The sequence below is a fragment of the Bubalus kerabau genome, chromosome 6 (genome assembly GCF_029407905.1).
Source record: "Bubalus kerabau isolate K-KA32 ecotype Philippines breed swamp buffalo chromosome 6, PCC_UOA_SB_1v2, whole genome shotgun sequence".
NCBI lineage: Eukaryota > Metazoa > Chordata > Mammalia > Artiodactyla > Bovidae > Bubalus > Bubalus kerabau.
Genome location: NC_073629.1, coordinates 3,862,103 through 3,882,492, shown reverse-complemented (window position 1 = coordinate 3,882,492; position 20,390 = coordinate 3,862,103). Strand labels below are relative to the sequence as shown.

The 20,390-nt window shown below is 41.7% G+C and overlaps 1 long non-coding RNA gene and 1 pseudogene across 2 annotated transcripts in view; both read right to left on the bottom strand.

Annotated features, from left to right (window-relative positions):
- Positions 1–20,390, bottom strand: part of LOC129656572 (uncharacterized) — a 70,714-nt gene that overhangs the window by 21,564 nt on the left and 28,760 nt on the right. The window lies entirely within an intron of this gene.
- On the bottom strand, positions 5,018–7,890 carry LOC129656569 (heterogeneous nuclear ribonucleoprotein A1-like; annotated as a pseudogene).

The following is a 20,390-nucleotide window of genomic DNA, read 5'->3' as shown; positions in this document are numbered from 1 at the left end:
AGAAGGCATGCTGCTCTCCACTTCTTGTCACAGCCTGTTGCTGAAGTGGCAGGAACCACCACCTGGACATCCCAGCCACCCCTAAAGTGCTTCTCCAAGAGAATTCTAAACCTTAGGCCTTCAGTCACCAGGTTAGCCTGGAATCTCTGTGAAGGGGTACTGCCCTGGCTGGGCTTCCAAAGCTCTCAGGCCTTCTTTTAAAAATAACACACCGGTGGACGTTTTAACTCCCTCGTGGTGCCTCGGACCCTCCTTCGAGAATCAGGAGCCTGCACGCGGTAGCTGTGCAAAGACAGCGCAGGCGGCAGCCTCCCCCTGGTTTGGCGAAGGTTCCGCAGCAGACTACTGGGGAACCGCCGGAGAAGCATTTCTACTCTCCGCGTGTTCGCCGAACAAAGAGCTAGAACTCAGAGATTCTTTACATAAAGGACCTAAAATCCCAAATCACAAACACAAAAACAGCAGTAGAACAGATATCAGAGCTCTTGTCTGCATCCTTTATTTTTATTAATGAAGAAACTGAAGCCTAAAGAGATGAAAGGACTAATTTAAGGTCATATTCCAGGTGGTTCCTCCCTTACCTCTCAGAAGTACTATTGGCATCAAGTAATATTAGTCCCATTTGATGGCGTCAAGTCCCATCTGAAAGTTCCCATACATGGGTGCTATGGTGGTACGTTCTGTCCCTGACGTTCCCATTTTTCTAAGGCCTACATTGTGCCAGGGAAAAAAATGAATGGGGTTTAGTCCAAAAGAATTCCAGAAGCAGAGAATTTTGGTTTCTCTTTGGAACAGTTTTATTTAAGCTCAGAAGAACTTTTTAAACCATTGCTTGGAGAATAAAACAAAACTATGCCCTCAGACCTTGAATCCCAGACAGAGAGTCACATAAGCAAACAATAACATCATAAGATGCATTCTACGCACATTAAAATATGAGTAAGTGTTTTTATATCATAAAAGAGAAAACAACCCTCAGCCTGGAGAGGCCGCAGAGTGCTTCAGCAACGACAGGACATCTCAGCTGGGATTTCAAGGACAGGGGTCACGGCCAGAACATTGCACACAGAGAGAAGCATGTGCAAAGTCCTCAAGGTAGGTGAGGGCATGGCACGTTCAAGGTTGTGGAAGTGGAGAACACTGTAGTGTTCAATACAGACAAAGAGAAGAGTAAGGCTAAATAGAATGGGAGAGACAGAAAAAGCCAGATCACACAGGCCCCCAAGGGCCATGAAAGGGAATAGCTTTATCCTTAAAGCTGTAGCAAGTCCTTAAAGAGTTTTAAGTGAAAGAGAGAAACAGCCAAGTTCAAGTTTTTTAAAATGACTCTGGCTGTAGTTGTAGTGCTGAAAACAAATTATTAATAGAAGGGGAAAGAAGCAATACGGGAAGACAGTTGGGTCTATTGCAAGAGTCCAGGTGACAGAAGATCATGGTTTGGTGGGGACAGGAATGGGGTAAGGGGGGATGGAGGGAAGTGGCTAATCAGAGAGGCCCTTAAGAGGTGAAGGCAAGGGAACTTGCAAATAGATTGGATAAGCAAGGGAGGGAAAAGGAAGTAGCAAGGATGCATTCTAGGGTTCCATGTATACACATGGCTAGACGGTCTGCTCCTAGAGGATAACATAGACTCACAGGGTTGGGCTCTGTTACATTAAGATTTATATGTCATTATAATAGGGATGTCATGTGGGCAGCTGGCGATGTGGGTCTGAGGCCCCAAGGCATCTGAGCTGGAAATGTTGAAAAAAGATTCCTCAGAGAGTAATCAACTAAAGCCTTGGTGCTGTATATGATCACCCAGAAAAAAGAGCATAGAAGGAGACAATGGAGTCTAAGAAAGCCAACATTTGAACAAGTATAGTGGCTGAAAAGAATGAGGTGGGAAGAAAATTTGGAAAATATTTTTTGACAAATTATCTTTTATCAGCTCTGCTTTTAAAAAGAAAAACTGTAAAAGCAGGCAAATTGCCACAGCCAAAGGGAAAGATAAAAACAAAGAAGCTCCAATATTCCATTTATATAGTTATTATTCCTTGGATTACCAAGAAGTGCTTCCATAAAAATTCTTACTTGCTAAGGTAGCTTTTTATTCTTTTACAAAGCCCATACCATACTTCCCTTTAGGTAAAGTATACTTCCTCACCAGTTGATTTGGGGTTTGGCCATATGACAATGGATGTGAGCAGATGTGATATAAATGTCTAAGCAGAAACTTTAAATACACTTGTATCACTTGGCTCCAGCTTTTTTAAATTCCTGCCCCCTGCCATGAGAAGAGCATGCTTCCTCAACAGGATCCGGAAATGAAAAGATACAATGAGCAGAACCTCCAAGGTAAACCAGTGTAGCTCAGCAAAGCAACAGCTAATTCAGCCCTCAGGGGACATGAGCAAGAAATAATGTGTGTGATTTTTAACCACGGAGCTTTGCATGCTATTTGTTACTGCAGCAAAATCTGACTAATATATCTGCCCACAGTGAGATTTCTTCAAAACTAAATCTGGTTATTTCCTACCATAGAAGGAAGCAAAGGTACTCTGTCTAAAACATATTACACGCCTGGCACTAATAAGCCATTTAGAGACATTCTCTCATTTTACTCCTTGAGACAATTATTTGCATCATTTTATACGAGCAAACTGAGACTCAGATAAGTCAATTATATTTCTCAGGACCACAAAACTAGCAAATGGTATAAATGCAACAAAAATTCATTTAACTGATTCCAAAACCTATGCACTCTCCTATTAAAGGCTTGGCTAGAAATCAAATGTAGATCTCCTACATGGGAAACAAGAAAAAAACCGGTGACCCATCAGATTAGAGTCAACTTTAGACTACATTCATGTACATGGGTAGTTGTACTGCTGTTGAATAAGCCCAGAGCAAGCAGCAAGAGGACATTTGCAACTCTGGATCTGAAATATCACATTGCCACAACCTCCACCTTTCTCTCATCAGTTCTCACCTTTCTCAATCGTAGTTGAGAAAATCAAAGCTGTAAGGTGGAATTTAGTGCTCAAGTCAGGTTGCACTGAAAATTGGAAATAAAAGTTGCCTTTTATCTCCATCTCTACAGCCATGTAAAACAGGTGAGTTTCGTAATATCTCCCTGTGATCACCCCTTATGAATTCATCTTGGTTTTCTCATCTAATCCTTGCTGAATCTTGAGGCAGAATTAAATCTTTAACATATTAAGTAAGACAAGCAAGATATAGTAATCACTTATCAGTATCTATTTTTCCATTGAAGAGGTATGTGCCTCACCCAGGATTTATCGTTGCCTTGTAGATCCCCTGATGAGACTTGGTGGGGGCAGACGGGGTGGTACGTGTAAAGGGAAGGCAGAGGGTTTGAAGTTAGACAAGCCTGGGTTTAAGTTTCAGGGTTTACATCCTGCTCTACCTCTTCCTAACTTGTAACCTTGGGAACTTGACTTTATCTCCCTGAACATCAGTCTCCTAGGTGCAAAGTGTGGATGAAAATACTAACTCAGTAAGTTGTCTGAACAGAGAAAGACAAATACCAATTGATATCACTTATATGTGGAATCTAAAAAAATACCACAAACTAGTGAATATAACAAAAAAGAAGCAGACTCACAGATACAGAGAACAAACTAGTGGTTGCCAGTTGAGGGGTGGAGGGGGCCAGTATAGGGATGGGAGGATGGGAGGCACAAACTATTGGGTGTAAGATAGGCTCAAGGATCTATTGTACAAAATGGGCAAAACAGCCAGTTTAAAAAAAAAATTGTAAATGGAAAATAACCTTTTAAATTGTATAAAAACTTAGAATTTTTTAAATAAAATTTTTAAGTTGTTTGAGGGTCAAATGAGGTGGAATGTTCCCTTCTTCACCGTGGTTCACTGGCCTCTGCCTTGAACTGCAAACAGACTCAGTGGCCAGGATGAGAACCCTTTAAAAGCACAGGGGTTACACAGTGCTGTATATCCATCATCATTATCACAGGCACCAACGATGTCAACCACCAAATAGTGAACACCCACTAACTCCAGCATTTTTCCAAGTCCTTTCCACACATTGTCTCTAATCCTCACAACCTTGAAGCAAAATAAATTATATTATACTCATCTTAGAGAGCAATAAGACAAGAGGTTAAAAGGAGGGTTGGTCCTCCTGATCCCCAGGCTAGTCTCTTTCCCACAGATCACCCTCCTGCTCTCGGCTGCTAAGCTATGCACCTCTCTCCACTGTTCTCTACAAGACCTCTGGGGAGGAAAAAACACAAACAAATTTGCCTAGCAGGACTGCTGTCAAAAAGTATTGATTGTAAGACTTGCACACTAAAAGCTGTAAATTATTACTGAGAGAAGTTAAAGAAGATCTAAATCAGTGAGACATTCTGTATTCATGGATTAGAAAACTTAATATTGTTCAATTGGCAATTGTCTTCCAAATTAATCAATAAGTTCCACAACACACACACAGAAATCCCAACAGGCTTTTTGCAGAAATTGACCAGCTAGTATTTACACAGAAATACAAAGAGCCCAGCATAGCCAAAACAACTTGGAAAAAAGAAGAACACAGTTGGGTGGCTTACACTTTCTAATCGCAAATTTTATCCTTAAGCTACCATAATCAAGGCAGTGTGGTACTGACCATAAAGATAAACATAAACAAATGGAATGAAACAGAAAGTCCAGAAATAACCCCTTATATTTATGGTCAATTGATTTTCAACAGAGGCACCAAGGCAATTCAACAGGGAAAAAATAACTTCTTTAAAATGGTAATGGAGTAATTGGACACTTTCATGCTAAAAGATTAGCTTAGATTCCTACTCACACCATACCTAGAAATTAATTCAAAATTAATCAAATGCCAAATGATTTAACTCAAATTAAATCAAAATTAATCAAACAAGAGCTAAAACTATAAAAGTTTTAGAAGAAAACCTGAAATCTCCTAAAATCTAGGAGAAATACTTCATGATCTTGAGTATGCAAAAATTTCTTAGATAAGACACCAAAAGCACAATACAAAAAAAATGATAAAGTGGATTTTAGCAAAATTAAACACTTCTGAGCTTCACACCATCAAGAAAGTAAGAAGACAAGCTACAGAATCGGAGAAAATGTTTATAAATCATATTTCCAATCAGGAACTTGTATCTAGAATATATAAAGAGCTCTTACAACTAAATACCAAGTCAAACAAACCAACTTAAAAATGGGCAAAATATTTGAAGAGACATGTAGCCAAAGAAGATATATGAATGACAAATAAGTACTTGAAAAGATGCTCAACATCTTTAATCATTAGGTAAATGCAAACTAAACGATAATGAGATACCACAGCACACCAAAATCAAAAACACTGATAACAACAAGCGTTAGTAAAGATGAGGAGAAACTGTAACCTTCATGAATTTGGGGTGGAAATATAAAATGGTACAGCCACTTTGGAACACAGTTTGCAGTTTCTTAAAAAGCTAAACATAAATTGGCCATGTAATCTATGAAGTCCACTCCAAGCTGTTTACCCAAGAGCAATGACAGCATGTCCACACAAATGGACTAATGATCACAGTAGCGTTAGTCATCACAGAAAGTGGAAACAATCCTAATGGCCATCAGTAGATGAATGGATAAATAAAATGCAGCACATCCATACAATGCAATACTATTTAGCAATAAAAAAGGAACAAATGATACATGCTGCTACGTGGATGAAGCTCAGAAATATTTGCTAAGTGAAAAAAGCAAGACACAAAAGAACTACATGTTGTAGACTTCATTTACATGAAATGTCCGGAAAAGGCAAAACTACAGAGATGGATGCAGATTTGTGGTTCCCTGCACCTGGGATGGGTGTAGAAACTGACTGTAAACAGGCACAAAAGATCTTTTAGAGGCAATAAAAATATTCTAAAGCTGAATTGTGGTAATATTGCATAGCCCTGTAAACTTACTAAAACTCATTGAACAGATGACATTTATGTTATGTAAATTATACTTCAACAAATCTGGGTTTTTTGTTTTTTGTTTTTCAAGAGGATATTAAATCTTTTATTGATTACACATGATAATGGATGATACACAAGCTTCATTCCCATCTATAACTTTATCTGGTACCATAATTCAATTTAGATATATTGCATAGGATGTACCAACAATCATTAATAACCAAAAAAAAAATTAAAAAACTCCATGACTTTGCATGGGTGACCCTTTTAATGGTGAACTCCAGGTCACAACACAGTAACTGTCAGTTCAACTACACCAAGGTTCTGAAGACAACAGCTTCTCCACCAAGCAGGTTGCAAATAAATTTCAAATGGAACCTGGCATCACCCTGAAGGAATTCTAACTTCACACTGTTGGGGTAGTTTACCAAAATGGCTTCCGAGTAGACTAACTGGCAGTGATGAAAACCTCCCGCCACTGCCATAGCTCCTGCTGCTGCGGGAGCTACCATAGCCACCTTGGTTTCGTGGTTTGGCAAAGTATTGGCCTCCACCACCACAGGGGCCAGAACTTCTGCCTCCAAAGTTTCCTCCTTTCATGGGTCCAAAATTTGAAGATTGATTGTTGTAATTGCCAAAATCATTGTAGTGTCCGCCACCTCCAAAATTGCTTCCGTCATTACCAAATCCATTATATCCATCCCCACTGCCACCGTATCCGCCACCACCACGGCTGCCACCAAAGCCACCTCGACCACTGAAGTTTCCTCCACGACCAAAGTTGTCATTCCCACCAAAACCACCTCCACGACCGCCACCAAAGTTTCCAGAACCACTTCGACCTCTCTGGCTGGATGAAGCACTAGCCATCTCTTGCTTAGACAGGGCTTTTCTCACTTCACAGTTGTGGCCATTCACAGTGTGGTATTTCTGAATGACAATCTTGTCTATGGAGTCATGGTCATCAAAGGTTACAAAAGCAAAGCCTCTCTTTTGCCACTGCCCCGGTCAGTCATGATTTCAATTACTTCAATTTTCCCGTACTGTTCAAAATAATCTCTCAGGTGATGTTCTTCAGTGTCTTCTTTAATGCCACCAACAAAAATCTTTCTCACAGTTAAGTGGGCACCAGGTCTTTGAGAATCTTCTCTTGAGACGGCCCTCTTTGGTTCTACAACTCTTCCGTCCACCTTGTGTGGCCTTGCATTCACAGCCGCATCCACCTCCTCCACCGTGGCGTATGTGACAAACCCGAAGCCTCTGGAGCGCTTGGTGTTTGGATCCCTCATTACCACACAGTCTGTGAGCGTTCCCCGTTGCTCAAAATGGCTCCTCAGACTCTCATCGGTTGTTTCAAAGCTCAATCCTCCGATGAAGAGCTTCCGCAGCTGTTCGGGCTCTTTGAGAGACTCTGATTTAGACATGACGGCAGTGGAGGTGGGGAAGACTTCAACGATGCTTTCTTGGCAGCATCCACAGGCAGAAAGCAAATCTGGGGTTTTTTAAAGTCTTAATTGCTTCGTCTGCAAAATATCTCTGACAAGGTGAAGGAGGAACCCTTGGGGAGTCTGCTCCCTGGCCTTGCTCCTGTCTCTTCTCTAGGAAATACACCTGAGCCCCTCTGCCTCAGTGCTAAGAGTTGTTTCCCCAGAAGCCCAGAGCAGCTGTGCCCAACTCCTCTACCTCAGTAACTCTTAACTGCCCCAATTCAGGCCTCTGGCAGCAAAGCTCACCTTGCAGAAATACTGTAAGAGTTATAAATACTTTAGGTCCTCAGGGAGCCCTGTCAGTTCTCCACTATGGCATCAGTGACCGAGGGCAAGGAAAATTCTATTTCTAGGCATACTGTCTGTGGGCAGCCTCAAGATAATAAACTGTCTCTTTCAGGGCATGGTTTGGACCCTTAAGACACATGCTCTCTTAAAAGCTGATTCCCCCAAGCCAATTGCAGCCCACTCCAGAAAGACAGGAAGAATGCATGAAATTTAAATGAAAGCCCATTTACCAAATGAGGGTCTGTGGAGGGCTTCCAGGTGGGGCTAGTGGTAAAGTATCTACTTGCCAGTGCAGGAGACTTGAGAGAGGTGGGTTCAATCCCTGGACCCAGAAGATCCCCTGGAGGACAGCATGACAACCCACGCCAGTATTCCTGCCTGGAGAATCCCATGGACGGAGGAGTCTGGCAGGGTACAGTCCACAGAGTCCCAAAAAGTCGAACACGACTAAAACAAGTTAGCACACACACATGGGGTTGTGGACCTGGTTTTAGAGCCATGTAACCTTCTCAACCTGGGCTGCATAATAAAACCATAAAACACCTGGTAAGCTTTTCAAATGTATTAGTGGAGAAGAAAGTTCCTAAATGTATTGTAACTGCCAATTAAAATATATTTTGTTTTATCGAAGTAATATGAATTGGTAACAGAATAAACTCATAAAATCTCAAAAGAAAGAACCCCACCTGGTAAGCTTTTTAAAAATACTGTACCTGTGTGCCCCTCAAAGAGATTTGTATTTAACTGGCCAAGAATATGACCTGAACATCAGTATTTTTAAAGCTCTCCAGCGATTCTGCTGTGCATCCAGGGCTGAGAGTCAGAAGGAGATGGGTGGCAAAACAAGGTTTTCCATGAGTTACTCTTGCAAACCTTAAAATGCATTTCTCTCTGAATAAGCACCTTCTTCATATCTAGTAAAAGCAGCAACTGGATTGAGCCAGCTAAATAATGGACCCCAGGATGTTGTCACTTGTGGTACAGATGCTGCCCGTTCATCTCTGTTTATCCCAAATGAGTTCATGTTGAGTGTATTGATCTATACATCCTTAACCATGACACTTGAAAAAAGGGCTAATGCTACTAATGTAACTGGTGGAGAGAGGCTAAAAGAAAAAGACAGTCTTTATTATCAGTATTCAAGGACTTATCTTGACACCAGGGACCAAGAAGAAAGCCAATGAGGACCTAGTGCAATACTAACACAGTATTAAATATTAAAGGCAATCAAGCATTCACCTCAGACATGAGTGATCATGAGAATTTAGGACAGAGTTCCCTGCTGGTTTGAGCAGACAGAAAAAAAAAAAAGCTTTGTGGATGAAGAAGAGCTCCAGCTGGCCTTGGGAGATGGACAGAATTTGAATTGGGGAAGTGAAAAAAAAGTAAAAATAATTACCAATAACAATAATTGCAACAGCATTTATCATAAATCAGCACTCTCATTCATGCATCATTTTATATAAACCTCACAACTGCCTAATGGTCCTCATTTTACAGGTGAGGAAATGGGGGCTTAGAGGTTAAAACATTTTCCCAAGCTCAGTCAGCAAGCAGGATTTGAACCCATGCAACTTAACTTCAGAATCCAGGTGCCTGGGCCAAGGCAGGGAGACAGAAAGGAATCCACTAAGCTGAGAAGAGAAAACAACTTAACCACAAGGAGTCCAGGTCACCCACACAGCCCTCGCATCCAATGAACAAAAAGAGGGAAACCCACATACTAAGCCAGCTACAATGAGGAGAGTTGAACAAAAAGCAAACAAAAACAGGAGGTTCAAGAGGGAAGGGACATATGTATACCTATGGCTGATTCATGTTAATGTTTGACAGAAAACAACAAAATTCTGTAAAGAAATTATCCTTCAATTAAAAAGTAAATTTTTAAAATATGGGATTTCCTTTCTTTAGGAGCCCAAGATGAGAAAAGCATCTGAATAGGTGAGCATGACTAGGGAAGCACAGGTCTGGAGATTTCTAAGGGGTGATGTTTCACCAGAGGCTGGGAGAAATGCGGAGAATGGAAATTGGAACGAAATCGCTAAGCATTAGTCTACGTTCTACCCATCTAGGACCCTGCAGGATCATGTGAAAGGCAGATGAGCAGAGAGGCATAGACTAGGAGGAAAAGGACACACATGAAAAGTTAAAGCAAATGGCTGAACATGCCTGCCTTGACTGAATTAAAGTTTTCAAAATGCCTAATTGTAATCAAAAGGTAATAGGTACCCAGTACGTTTTAATTAGGGGAAGATACCTATGTAAGCGTCAGTGAAAGGGACACAAAGTCCCCAATCCCTGCCTGCAAGGAATGCACAGTCTTGTTGGAGAGTCCAGGAATAGTACTTATATATAATCTCATCAAATCATCTGAACCCAATCAACAGAAACCTGAAAAGAAAAAAAAGAAAGAAGGAGAGAGGGAGAAAGGGAGAGAGGAGAGAAGCAGAAGGAAACTGAAGACAAGAGGATAGGAAAAAGAAAGGAAGTGGAGGAGAAAAAGGCAGAGGAGAAAGAGGGAGGAAAGAAAGAAGGGAGGGAAGGAAGAAGAGCAAAGACATTCGCACGGGAAATTCATTTGGGGTGATGTTCATCAAAGTGTGGATCGCATACCATCTGTGTCAGAATCACCCAACGTGCTTCACAAGCAGATCCTCACAAGTGGTATCTGGGAATCAGAACTATCACAGGTCTCCCAGAGGAACCTTACACACTGAAATCTGAGAGCCACTGGTCTGGGCCTCGCCTCTGATTGGTCCACACACTCAGCCCCCTGCACCCGCTGCTATAGCTCCAGCTACCAAAGTACACAGAACAATCTCTTGTTTCAGAATGGTGGTCCAGAGGTGAGACAAAGTCCTGAGTCATCAGATTGAGATGAAAGTATATTCAGAGTAGAGCATGGGCTCCGGAGGCATATTCCATTTCAAATCCCAGTTCCACTTTTTCCTAGCCTTCCAGATTTTAGGCAAATTACTTAAACCCACTGAGCTTCAGGTTCCTCATCTGTAAAATCCTCACAAGATTGTTGGGAGGGATAATTGCAAAACTCACATATTTCTCTTGGCTGCCTTTTACCTGCTGACTTTTAAGATAGGACATCCTAGAAGGATTCTTCCAATGCTAACCTTAGTTAGATATCAAAAATTGAATGCCTTTCCTGGCCACTACTAAGGTGGGGCGGGGGGGAGAAATTACTCTTAATTGTTTCATCTGTTTCAGGTTACTAGTTCCTCAGGACATTCTCCTGACATGCATGGTCACCAAAACCTTCACATATAAAACTTCTCTCTGAGATACACACACACACACACACACACACACACACACTCTATTCTTGTATATTCATACTTTTCCTTCAACATCCTTCTCAAACATCACCTCTACATTAAAGTGAAAGTGAAAGTGAAGTCGCTCAGTCGTGTCCGACTCTTAGTGACCCCATGGACTGCAGCCTACCAGGCTCCTCTGTCCATGGGATTCTCCAGGCAAGAGTACCCGAGTGGGGTGCCATTGAAACCTCCCCAAATCCCACACCCCTGCCCTAGGCCTGCTCACAGAATCCAAACAAACTCCACAAGCCTGATCTCACCCCATTATGATGACTAATCTTTTGTTCTCTTTCTTCTTTGGGTTCTCAAAGAAGAAATACTATTAATCTTTAAAACTCCAACATTTAATATCAGGCCTGAGTGCATGCTCACTCACTTCAATCGGGTCCAACTCTTTGCAACCCTGTGGACTGTAGCCTGCCAGGCTCCTCTGTCCATGGGATTCTCCAGGCAAGAATACTGGAGTGGGTTGCCATGTCCTCCTCCAGGGGATCTTCCTGACCCAGGGATTGAACCTGGGTCTCCTGCATTGCAGGCAGATTCTTTACCCATTGATCCACCTGGGAAGCCCCAGTATCATGCCTAGTATGTGGCAAGTACTCCGTAATTTGAGTTATTATATTCTATATGTAAAATATGAAATTATGAAATTGATTTTTTAGAATGCTACACTTACTCATCCTGTTCATCGCAGCACTGTTTATAATAGCCAGGACATGGAAGCAACCTAGATGTCCATCAGCAGATGAATGGATAAGCAAGCTGTGGTACATATACACAACGGAGCATTACTCAGCCATTAAAAAGAATACATTTGAATCAGTTCTAATGAGGTGGATGAAACTGGAGCCTATTATACAGAGTGAAGTAAGCCAGAAAGAAAAACACCAATACAGTATACTAACGCATATATATGGAATTTAGAAAGATGGTAACAATAACCCTGTGTATGAGACAGCAAAAGAGACACTGATGTATAGAACAGTCTTATGGACTCTGTTGGAGAGGGAGAGGGTGGGAAGATTTGGGAGAATGGCATTGAAACATGTAAAATAGCATGTATGAAACGAGTTGCCAGTCCAGGTTCAATGCACGATACTGGATGCTTGGGGCTGGTGCACTGGGACGACCCAGAGGGATGGTATGGGGAGGGAGGAGGGAGGAGGGTTCAGGATGGGGAACACATGTATACCTGTGGCGGATTCATTTTGATATTTGGCAAAACTAATACAATTATGTAAAGTTTAAAAATAAAATAAAATTTAAAAAAAAATAAAAATAAAATAAATAAAAACCAGGGGGTAGCAGGGGGAATCACACTAGTTTAACTTGGTATTTTTAAATCTGAATCAGAATTACTCAGCTTGATCCTTAACCCTAGTCATTAGATTTGGCTCTAAATTTAAAATCTACTCCCCTAGAAGGAAGATTTGCCACCATTGAGGGTTTAAGGAAACTGTGTCTAACTCTGAAGGCAATTCCAGTCAGTGAAACAAACACTGGCACCAAGCCAGGCAGTGGTAACTCTACAGAAGAGCACTCTAGCTCCACAGCATCCCTGATAGAAATGGCCAGAGCACTGCCCTCCTGGCTGGCTGACAGGCTCTTCCCTAGACCATCCCTTGCATGCTGCATGCTAAGGCACTTTAGTCATGTCCAACTCTGTGTGACCCCATGGACTGTAGCCCACCAGGCTCCTCTGTCCAGGGGGGTTCTCCAGGCAAGGATACTGGAGTGGGTTGCCATGCCCTCCTCCAGGGGATCTTCCCGACCCAGGGATCGAACCTGCGGCTCTTATGTCTCCTGCATTGGCAAGCAGACTCTTTACCACTAGCGCCACCTGGGAAGCCAAGACCATCCCTTCGTGTCTGTCTTTCTATCATGGTTCTAATACAAAGTGCAAGAGCCACATTCTGTCCAACCTTACCCTAGGGTCCCCACCCCAAATGCCTCCTTTATGAATCACTATCCATGCCCTTTCCCTGCCATTTCCCATGCCTGTGTTTGTTTTTTCATTTCAAGCCACTGATGGTCACTTCAAAATTCTGCTCAAATAATAGCTACCATGTATTGAGTGGCTCCATGTGCCAGGCACCCTCTTAGAGATTTTATATACTGTCTATCATTTTAAATTTTAACAACCCTATAATGCAGGTACTATAAGTCTTCTTATTGCACCCAAGTATTAATAACTTAATAAGTGAAGAGGCCAGATGTGACTCTAAAGTCCATGTTCTTAGACATAGAGGCACACACCTTCATAAGCTCATTTACTTAATTCTCTGTAGATGAAGTATTATTATTCCCATTTTACAGATGAAGAAACCAAGGCTCAGATATAAGACTTCTCAGACTGATTGCAAATTACTTAAGCCACTCCAGTTACTCGTGTCTCTTTAGGTCTATACTGGCAGCTGTCTTACCAGCATAGACAAAATTGCAGCCAACCAGGAGGAAGATGGAGCTGACAGGTGTAAAGAGGTGGGCCTGGGAGACACAACCAAGCCTTGCTAACAAATCTATGCTCTTTCTTGTCACATAAGGCATTAAATTCCAACTTTAATTAGATTGACTTGGCTTTTTAACTGTTGTTTGCAACCGAGAGAGTCTTATCTGATACAAAAATGAACCCCACAAGGTGAGACCATGAAGTATGGTGAGTAATTTTTATGAACTTACAGGTAAAATTGATTCATCAAATGAGGGCAGTTACTTTTAAAATAGTCATCTTAAATGAAATAAAGTTGCAACCAAAGGGTGGGAGTAGGGGGCTATGAAACAATATCTCCCAAATTACAGTATTAATCAAGAGCAGACTAATATTTTGGAATGAACAATGTACATCATTTTGCAAGCATAGTTGTTCCATGTTGTAGAAGGAAGTACCCCAAGGGACAGGAAAGGAAAGTATTTGCTTCTACTCCTAGTCAGACCATCAAACACACTGCTGCACTGTCAGAGCTCCAGGGAAGCCCACTGTGCACTAGGGAGTAATCAGCTTCCCACCCTGAACTGACAGCCTTGAAACCAGCAGATCAAATACCGATTCTCAGCAAAATCAGACCTGAAACAGCCAGACAACGCCAGGTATGCCAGAGTCTGTCTTTGGCCTCAGATTCTCCTATTCCCAGGCCTGACTGGGCTGAGGCTCACTGGATTCTCTCCTGGGACAAGGTCGGTCCTTCAGCTAAGGAAGCAAGTCTCCGTGCCTGGTTCCTGACCCATGACTGACATGGCTGCCCAGACGATTGCACCAGGGGAATCGAGTCACAAGACCATGCTCGCCACAAGCTATGAAATGAGGGGAAGTTGCCAAAAAGTCTCCCTTTAGAGCAGTGCTATTTCTCTTCCTGTAAATAAAAGGATATCAATGGTCCTTGTGTAACTGTAGACAGATCAGATTAGCACCAAGAAGAATTTCCTGGCCTTAAGGAGAAATGAGAGACTTCAGAAGCACAGATACTCAGAATTCTAATCTGAGACTCTTTGGCTCAGGTCTAGCTGTGACCTCTACCAACAAAGCTGAGGGAGAAACCTTTCCTTTGCTGCTTTCTCTCTGGCATCATTGAGTTCCTGTAGGCACCATTGAGCTTGGACATAACACACTGATGACCTCTCTTTCCTTACCTAACTGAACGTGAGAGTGAAAACCTAGGTTAACATCTCGACTTTCTAGCTCACCTAACACCCGTAATGCTAGATCATCTGTGCTACGGCTGCTGCTGCTAAGTCGCTTCAGTCGTGTCCGACTCTGTGCGACCCCAGAGACGGCAGCCCACCAGGCTCCCCCGTCCCTGGGATTCTCCAGGCAAGAACACTGGAGTGGGTTGCCATTTCCTTCTCCAATGCATGAAAGTGAAAAGTGAAAGTGAAGTCGCTCAGTCGTGTCCGACTCCTAGCAACCCCATGGACTACAGCCTACCAGGCTTCTCCATCCATGGGGTTTTCCAGGCAAGAGAACTGGAGTGGGGTGCCATCGCCTTCTCCGAGATCATCTGTAGTGAGATATTAAATCCAAAAGAACAAGCCACCCTTCAAAGAAATCTGAAAAGCAATTGCCATCTATGCTGAAATGTCTTTTAAAGGCACCAAGGAAGCAGTCTGTTCATAGTAATAATAGAACTTCTCAAGACTCTCCTCATTCCCTTCCTACTCTCTCAAAGAGAACTGATGTTCTACCAAGTTCAGGGTCCATACTCCCCAAATGCCCAAAAACTACCTCTCAAATTTCAGCTTGCATTTGCTCTCATCCCCCTTGATACCTCCCTCCCTACAATACCCCTTCCCCTCCAGCGCTTCCCTGCCCTTACCAATTGTGCTCCCTTCTTACGTGATTCCACAGAACAAAAGTAGCTGCCCACCTGAGATGCCTTCCTTTCAGAAGGCAGGGGAAAGGAAAGGTTCTAAATGTGATATGTTTACTTTTTTGGTCCCTATCCCATTTGCCTGCCAAAATGTAGTCTTAAATAAATGTACAGAAGGAAACTGATATCCCAAACCAGATAACATGGATAGTCTCAATCACTGTGTGTGACTTTGGAGCAATTAACCTAACTTTCTGACCTCCACCACTACATCTATAAAGTAAGATAATGGTGATGCTTCTTCACAAGGATGTGGTGCTGATTCAATGAGAAAACATATTTTATCATAAAAATGACAAGTAAACCAGAAAGTGCTCTATGATCATGACTCCCAGTCTTACTGGCTTTACTATCTCTTACATGGGTTTGGATATTATATATGTATCATTCTCAACCCTTATAGAAGGTTTAATTACATACTTAAGAGATATAAAGGAGTCTGTTTTCCAAGTTGATCACTCTTCACAATCTCAGCTAGAATCTTAAAATTTTAGTTATCTTTGCCGGTGTTGTGAGTCACGTGATTCTTCCAACCTGCTTTGGTGTACTCCATAAAATGGAATCCAGAATCTTTAGACTATCAGTTTGAAATCTGAATTCTTAATTCTCAGCCCCAGACTCCACATGAAATTTCTGAACCTCAGCAAGCCCCATGGCACAAAAGATTTGATCTGATCCTCTTTTTGAAAGAGATTCCCATAGTTTTTAATTAATTACAGAAGGCAAAAATCCCCCCACTCCAAGTTTTTAATGAACAGCAGACAAAGACATCAAATACAGGCTGTAAAAGCGCTAAATTAGAACTGAACATGGGGGTGTAAACTGGGTGACAGGGACTGATATATACACACTACTAAATAGAAATTAATTAGAACCCACTGTATAGCACAGGGAACTCTAGTCATACTCTGTGCTGGCCTATATAGGAATAGAATCTAAAAAAGAGTGGACATACATCTGTGTACAACTGATTCACTTTGCTGTACAGCAGAAACTACCAGAACATTGTGAATCAACTATATTCCAATAAAAAATTAATTAAAAAAAAGTTTTTAATAAAGGAAAAGAATTTAGAAACCCAAGACCAAAGAAATAAAGAATTAAGTAAAAGCCATTAGAGTACTTACATAAAGATAAGAAATCTATTCCCTCTGAAATAGGAAATGAAAAAATTATGAGCACATGTGGATCCACTAATTTCCAGTGAAAATGATTCCAAAGTAATTCCTTTAGGTTCCATGTGAGAAGGTGTCAGTTTGAATAAGCCAGATTGAGTGAAAGGGGACATGAGAAGGGGGAGGATAAAAACACAAAGTGATGTGCAAGCTAACAGAGCCGGCACCCAGATCTTCTTTATCTTTGAGCTTCACCTCTGAGATGTGGGTACCTATGAACTAGGCAGGTGGAGGAAGAACCAGACAGTTCCTGTAGCAATTGTTCAAGAAGACGAGTAGGTGTTGCATGTCTTTCCCCACCCTGACCTCCCCCACGTTAGAGAAGCCTCACCTTTTAATGAAGACGTGACATTTACCTTGCTTCACTGCCCATCACTGGATAAAGGGAGTAAGATGGATAAGAAAGGACAGGGAAAAACAGCTGGAAAGAGATTTTTTTTTTAAGACTATTAAATTGCCCTCTTTGCCAGATTCCATGCCAAGCAGATAATCACCAACAAAGTTAATTTCTCTTGATCTTCTCTAATGAAAATATGCTGTCCTCTGTAGGATACACAGGTGGATTGTCAAGGAGAGCTCACAAATCCTGCATAACCCTTTATGTGAGAGCTTTCCCTTAGACTATGCTTACTGCCATCAACAACAGCAGTTAAAGATAAGGTAACAAAACCTGGATTCCATTTTCAAGGAGAAATTTAGCTCTGCCCAAGCTGGTAAGAAACTACGAGTTCCAACTGATTGTATGCTCAAATTATAGGCTTAAACTTGACATTGAAACCCAAAAAAACATAACACCAGAAGACATTTTCCATTGATTCCTTCTTTAAGTTCCACTGCATTTAGCTTAACAAGCAGCTCATCTACATACGGCTAATGAGGAAAATACCCTCAAAAGCCAGAGAAAGCCAAAGAGACCCAAGCAGGATAGAAGGCTCAGCCGTGGAAACTCCATACTCCAGATTGAATTTCACAAGCAGGACAGACAGGCACCACCAAACCTGGCCCAATATCCTGGCTATGGCTCCTAATTCTCTAATCTGGTTCTATCTATGAGTCAAGGGATAACCCAGAAATATTATGTGGTCACCAACCATGAAGATATTTCCAAGGAATACAGGATACCATCCTCAAGATAAGCATCTTTTCATTTTCTCTTAATATCTACCCATCTTCAAAGGCACACTCTAAACATGACTGCTGAGGAAGACCACAAGAAATACCTTAGGATAATCAGACTGGATTTTGATATGCCCTAGAGAACTGGAGACTTTTTCCCCCAAATAGGAAATTATAGTTCTTTAGAGTATATTTCAAAAGTCAAACAGTTACCTAAGTTTTCTACTGCATTCATTGACATACTCAAAATTAACTCTTCTCAAACCTAAGCTAGAGTCTACACCATACAACTGAGAGGGCAGGGCACTAAGGAGGCTCAGTCTAAAGAGATGATTAAGAAGGAAATACCCAGAGATTGCACAGAACCTGACAGCAATGTCTGCTCTCCATCCATTCACTCAGTAAATATATATTCAGCAAAAGAAAACACCTACATAAAAATGCTCGTGTGATTAGCAAAATGAAGAATAGAAAAATAGTCAAGAAGTAGACTCTGCCTTCAACAGCTGTTTACACTTATATACTTCTAAAACCTAAGATAGAGACTTTCCAGGCGGAACTAGTGGTAAAGACCCTGCCTGGCAATGCAGGAGACACAGGTTTGATCCCTAGATCAGGGAGATCCCCTGGAGTGGGAAATGGCTACCCACTCTAGTAGTCTTGCCTGGAGAATTCCATGGACAGAGGAGCCAGGCAGGCTACAGTCCATGGGGTCGCAAAAAGTCGGACACAACTGGGCACACACACACACAACACACAACATTAATCGCCCTAAGAAGTGTACAGATAAAGTGTCATATTCATGTGAGTTCAGAGAAGGCTGAAATTATTTCCAGTAGAAAGGGTCAGGAAAAGCTTCACTGAGAAAATAATATTTCAGATGACCTTTGAAGGATGGGTAAGATTTGGAACCAAAAGATGCAAGGAAAATGCATCCAGGTGGAAGGATTGGCCTGAGCAATGGATCTAAGGAAGCAAACACTGAAATCAAGACATTTTTCAATCTGGCTGGAAGAGAGGCCACAAGGCATTTAATGCAGGGGCGGGTGGAGGGGGAGGGGGGGAAGATTAGAAGAAATAAGCTAGAGCTAGTTCATAGATGGTCTTCAATAACAATTTGGAATTTATTATATATTATAAATATTAAAGGGCCCCTGAAGTTTCCTGAGCTGGGGAGTGGCATGGTGAAATTTCAGAAGGATTCACGGGCAAGGCTGATAAGAGGAGAATGCAACCTGTGGCAAGAAGACAAAGCAGGAGGGAAATAAAATGATGGAGGCAATAAGCAAAGAACAGGGTTCTCAATGAAGGCATGAAGAGGAAGGGGTAGGCAAGAGAAATGTTAAGTCCAACAGGATGTGGCCATCGGCGGCCGCGTGAAAAGGGGACATTAAAGATCATCCCAAAGTATGCATTCTGGATGTCTGAGAAGACAGTCATATTATCAATAGAAACAGAATTCAGAAGGTGACAAAGCCTGTGGAACACCCAAGTGTTATTTAAGTGATGGTATTTAATCATCAGCTGGAAGTGTGGGGCTGGTGCCAGGAAGACACAGTCCATGCCTGACTTTTTTCACTGTTGATCCCTCCCTCCTCAAAATTCTCCTACTGGGTTTCTGGATAACATCCTTTGCTGTTTCCTCCTTCCATGTGGCAACTCTGTCCTAGGCTCCACCAGCTCCTCTTCTACTACTTGTCCCATATGGCTATGTTCACTGGTCCTTTTCTCTTTCTACATCCTATCCCTGAATGTTTCATCTTTGCCCCTTACTTAACCACACCTCCATGTATATGGCTCTGTAGAAGGCAGTAGTTGAGAACACAGGCTCTGGAATCGGCCTGGGCTCAAATTCCAGCTCCTCCATATTCTGGACACGTGGTAAGGGACATGTCATATCACCTAAAATGTGGTTTCTCACCTGTAAAATGTAGCTACAGAGGTGTGCTTTCACAGGATTTACCCGAGGATTAATACAAAATGTGGCACATTAAAAAGCTGGCTTAAAACTCAACATTTAAAAAACTAGGATCATGGCATCCAGTTCCATCATCCATGACTTCATCGCAAATAGACTGGAAAAATGTAGAAACAGTGGCAAATTTTATTTTCTTGGGCTCCAGAATCACTGCAGATGGTGACTGCAGCGATGAAATTAAAAGATGCTTGTTCTTTGGAACAAAAGCTGTAACAAACCTAGACAATGTATTAAAAACATATGTCTGATTCATGCTGAGGTTTGACAGAAAACAACAAAATTCTGTAAAGCAATCATCCTTCAATTAAATAATAAATTAAATTAAAAAAAAAAAAAAAAGAGACATCACTTTGCCAGCAAAGGTCCATATAGTCAAAACTATGGTTTTGAAAAAAGGCAAAATGGCTGTCTAAGGAAGCTCAGAAAAGAATAGAAGTGCAAGGCAAAGGTGAAAAGAAAAGATATACCCATTTGAATGCAGAGTTCCAAAGAACAGCAAGGAGATATAAGAAAGCCTTTCTAAGTGAACAATGCAAAGAAATAGAAGAAAACAATGGAATGGGAAAGACCAGAGATCTCTTCAAGAAAACTGGAGATACCAAGGGAGCATATCATACAAAGATGGGCACAATAAAGGACAGAAACAGTATGGACCTAACAGAAGCAGAAGATATTAAGAAGAGGTGGCAAGAATACATAGAAGAACTATACAAA